Source organism: Oryza sativa, chromosome 11, assembly GCF_034140825.1.
Source record: "Oryza sativa Japonica Group chromosome 11, ASM3414082v1".
Classification (NCBI taxonomy): Eukaryota; Viridiplantae; Streptophyta; class Magnoliopsida; order Poales; family Poaceae; genus Oryza; species Oryza sativa.
In genome coordinates, this window is record NC_089045.1 from 10853385 (window position 1) to 10858824 (window position 5440).

Genomic DNA, 5440 nt, shown 5'->3' on the forward strand with positions numbered 1-5440 from the left:
GTTATTTATAATATAAGAGGCTAGGATTCATCCGTGCCACCTACTACTTCGTCCCAAAAAATATCCACGAAGGGAGTAACACTAGTATAGATCCTTCTATCTATGACTCTAATATGTTTAGAAATAGCGGGCCGTCATAAGGAAGTTATCTTAATCGGGCCAAAAAATACCCAATTGAGATATGGTCGCACAGACATGTTAGATGGGCATAAAACTTAAGCGTGTCACGGATGACACCTATCAGTGACGGGACACAACTTTAGGCCCAATTGAGATAACATTTCATATCTCAAACGGGCCTAAAGTTGTGGCCCGTCAGATGACCATCATCTGTGACGGGCACCAACTTTAGGCCCGTTTGAGATAACATTCCATATCTCAAACGGGGCTCAAGTTGTGACGTGCACCAACTTGAGGCCCGTTACAAATGACCATCCTCTGTGACGTGCACCAACTTGAGTCCCGTTTGAGATAACAACTAGGCCCGTCAAAGATGACTCATCAGTGACGGGCTATATACTTAATCTCTATCGGGCATTAACTAAAGCCCGTCACCGATGACTATTTTTCCATTTTTCATATGAAATGTTTATATTTGGAAGTTAACTATAGCAAAATAATTTAGTGCAGTATAATAATTCATTTTATGAGTCAAAATAATTTTACGGGTAGTAAATGATTTCAAATGGAAAAAATGTCAACAATAAAGTTGTATAACTTGTCAAGATTTACAACTTTTAGTTTGGTCATTTTTCAATATAATATTTTTTTGAACAGTTTGAATTTGAATTTAAAAATATGACAACTTCAAACAACATTTTCAAATACTAAATGATTTCAATTGAAAAAGTCGTCAACAACAAAGTTGAATAACTTATCAAGATCTAAAACTTTTATTTTTTTTATTTCTTCATCCGACAAAATGTTAGTAATATATATGTGTTATAGTGTATAAAACTAGATAAGAGATATGTCAATTTTGTGAACAATGTTACTATCACTTTGTCGTATGAAGAAATGACCAAAATAAAAGTTTTAGATCTTGATGAGTTATTCAACTTTGTTGTTGATGACTTTTTCAATTGAAATCATTTAGTATTTGAAAATGTCGTTTGAGTTTGTCATATTTTCAAATTCAAATTCAAACGGTTCAAAAAATGTTATATAGAAAAATGACCAAAATAAAAGTTATAGATTTTGATAAGTTATACAACTTTGTTGTTGATGACTTTTTCAGTTGAAGTCGTTCACTGATCTAAAATTCTATTTGAACTTTTCAAACTTTGAATTTCAAATTTCAAAATTTTTAAATAGAGTCAGATGGAGAAATGACTAAAATAAAAATGTTGCACCTCGATGAGTTCTACAACTTTGGTTTTGGTGACTTTTCCATTTGAAATCATTAGTAACCCCAATTTGACATCTTGGCCTAGGGAATAATAGGATTAATAGAATACTCATACCAACATGTTACAACTACTTTTTCGGAAGCCAATCTCCAAAGAACTTTGACGTTAAGTGTGCTTGGTCTGGAGCATTTCGAGATGGGTGACCGACGCGGGAAGTTTGAACTTTCCGCGTGGGAGCACATGAGTGAGAGCTAGCCAAAAAATAAAATTTATTATTTTTAGATTATACTCATCTGTGACGGGCATTAACTTATGCTATCTGTGACGGGATATAGTTAATGCCCGTCACAGATAAGGGTCATCTGTGACGGGCGCTAGTTGTGGCCCGATTGAGATAGGTCATCTGTGACGGGCTATAGTTTGACTGGTCGTCTGGGTCAAAGCTATCGGTGACGGGCTTTACTTAGGGCCCGATTGAGATAGAATCATCCGTGACGGCCGTTTGCCCGATTGAGATAGCTCTTCACATCAGTGACTTCTAGCCTGTGACGGACGCCATGCCCAATTAAGATGGGGCTTACTGCCCGATTGAGATGAGGGTATCCGTTCTAGTGTAAGTACCTAACAGTATTGACTAATCATTATCTTATGAGGTTTGCTAGAGAACGGGATACTTTACAGAGGCTAGGGTATCAGCTTCCTCCTCGTAAGTCTAGCATCATCCCCCTCTCCCAACTTCCATGTGCTCGCACCCCCCACGCCTTGAGCTAGTGCCATTAGTGTCGTAGGCAACGATACTGGTCACAATAGCAAGGAACGAGAGTTGAGCCGAGGGGAAGGGAAAAGAGAAGAGGAAGCATTGATAGTTGATACTTTGCAGGTACCAGCCCTAACCTTGATACCTAAGTACCAGATCTGATACGTGTGAGTACCAACCATGATACCCAGGCACCAGGCCTGATATCTACGGGTACCAGGTCTGACACCTAACCATGATATCCAGATACCAGGTACCAGGCCTGATACCTATGGGTACCAGGTCTGACACCTAACCATGACACCTAGGTACCAAGCCTGATACCTATAGGTATCAGGTCTGATACCTAGGTATCAATCGTGATATTTACAGATACCAGGCATGATACGGGGTACCGGGTCTGATACCTAAGTATCAGCCACGATACCACAGGTATCAGGCATGATACCTACGAGTACCGGCTGCTGATGATACATTGTAGACATACCTGCACACAATCAAGCGAGGAGCATGATGGCTCACCATCACGTTGCCCCTTCATCACCATCGACATCGCACGTTGAAGGAGGAGGCTGAGGAGCACACGTTGGGCCTTATCCTCCCAGTTCCCGATGACCTTGCTTCTTCCAAGTTGGCCCCGCCGCCATGAGAACTAGATCCAGTGGGTGTCACCATGCTTCAAAAGCATGAGACGGAGGAGGTGGGCATAGTACTCTAGATTTATTTTTGGGGCTGCTCTATCATCACCATGCCTGCATAGAAGCTCTTTTGTGGAGAGGAGGGGGAGAGGAAAAGGAGGGGCGAAGAAGGAGAGGCGGAAGAGGAGGATAACGAATGATCTGGAAGAGAGAGAAAAAAAGGGTGGGATTGGATGAGAGTAAAACGTTATCCACTTATCCCGTGTCTACGGGATACCGTACAGTAGATTTTCTCTTATCTTATACCAGCCCAGCAAACTAAATATTTCCATGCACAACATGTGCTCCCATACGTACTTCTGTCTTCCTGGGCTAGGCTGGGCTGGGCTAGGCTGGGCCCTTTTGACTTGTAAAATCTAAATAATCTATTTCATCTAATTGAAGATTCACTAGTACAGAACTGCTTATATCTGTGACGGAAGGCCTATCCTGTGTCGGGGTCTTGCGAACGGTCACACTATCATCATCTTTAACGGGCCAAAATAAACACCAACAGACATATACTCTTATAGACATTTTCCATATGAATATATTTTGAACTCGTCACCGATGAGACCTATCGGTGAAGGGCATATGTTGCGTCCTGACAAATACTATCTTTGCCGGGACCAAACCTTTCCCTGTCACCGAAGCGCGCCATCGGTGATGGGCTCTTATTAAGGCCCGATAAAGATGATGATTTAGCCTCGTCACCGATTGTTGTCATCGGTGACGGGCTCAGACTTATGTCTGACAAAGATTACTGTAAACCTGTCATAGTTGTTCGTTCGTTGACCGTTACCGATATTTATACACACTATATATACTCCAAAAGTCTAAGGAATGGTTATCCCACTGTTCAAGATTTTGGTGGGTGGTGTTAGGGGCTGATTTTTTTTTGTTTTTTTCAAAGAAAAACAGAAAATTAAAAAAAGTACATGAAAAATAGTAAACAATTGGCAGAAATTTAGTAATACTTACCTTACAAATTATTATCTAATATTTGTTCACTTTTGTAGTGATAGATCAAAGTTGAATGTATCGGACTGGGCGATATAGCATAGAGTATTGAACTGGCGTTTCAAAATTTATAAACGTCGTTGAGAAGGACATGAAAAGAACAAAGAGCAAATACATGACTTGTCCATGTGCAGATTGCAGAAATGTGAAGATGTTTGATAGCAGAGTGGACGTACACGCTCATCCGATATGTCGAGGATTCATGAAGGGTGTTGGAGGCTTGTCACGAGGACCTTCGACTGAGGCTGCCAAAACTTGATAGGCCCGGGCGAATGCTAGCCGAAGACCATGGTTTTCGCCTTGGGCGAAGTCAACAAGCGAACCCACTAGACGAAGCTGGAGGGATTTACTGTTGTCTACAACGCCTTCGCCACACGACCCAAGAAGCCAAGGGCCTATATGGGCCATCCGCCACTGGGAGGTCAATCATAAAGCCCATTAAGGAGCCCAAGACAAAATAGACACTGTTTACCCTCATAAGTGTACCTATCATAAGGGTATCCATATAAATTCCCCTATACACATTAACTCTAGGGTGTATGAGCTTGCACAGAGGCTATAAAATAGCCCCCTATTGGCATGTAATGGGGGGATCCTAAAAATTCCTCAAATTAATACATATTGTTTTACTTTCCACTGTGTGAACCACGTCTTTCGACGTACGCAATTATGAATCGACAACAGTTGGCGCAACCATTGATGCCACCCAAGAAATCGGTCAAAGAGAGAGAGAGAGAGAGTAGCGCCTAGAAGAAAGGAGGGAGAAGGTGATGTGGAGATAGCTGGCGAAGAACCAGCAAGGACCGAAGCAAAATCAGAGCCACCAAGGGGCGAAGGGGGAGTAGGCCGAAGCTGGTCAAGGAACCAAAGATGCAACCCAAGCGACGACTTCCACCCAAGGAAGCTTAGAAGGCAATGCTTCGGTGGCGCAAAAGGCGGAGATGGAGGCGATGTGACAAGACATGATGAGGCTGCAGGACACCCTTTGCCAAATGCAAGAACAACACCAGGCATACGATGCAGCCCTGCAGGCCAAGTCAACATCTTCAGCAAGACCTACTCCTTCTTTGGCTCCCTTGATGGGGACAACCGCGGTTCAAGCTTCACAAGCAATACAAGCTTCGACTCACTTAGTGCAGCCCTCTGCAGCTGTACAAGCAGTCCACACTGTGTTTCAAGTGGTGAAACTGACTTCGGCTTTCCAAGTGCATCCCACCGCTCATGCAACGATGGCACCGGTTCATCCAACGGTTGCCCCGATCCTACCTGTCAAACCGATTCAAGCTCAAGCAAATCAATCTTCGGTGGCTGCTTCATCGACTCTCGAAGCACGGTTCCAGACCTTTCTCCAGCAACTAGGCCAGCCCCACACAATCCCAATTGTATGCCCTTTGGCCTACGCCGTTATGGGACCAAACCAAGCCACGATGGCAGGGCAACTGTTATACCAGCACAAAGCCCGCATTTCGTCTCATGATCCTTTGAAGAACTCTCAAGCCATGTGGCCTGGCTTAGATGATGGAACGTCTTGTCCCCAACTCATGTGCAAGCGATGGCTTTGTCTTTCGCACAACCATACCCAGGCCTTTCGCCACAGTACCAGCAAGGCACGGCGTTAAAGGCTGGGGGCGAAAAGA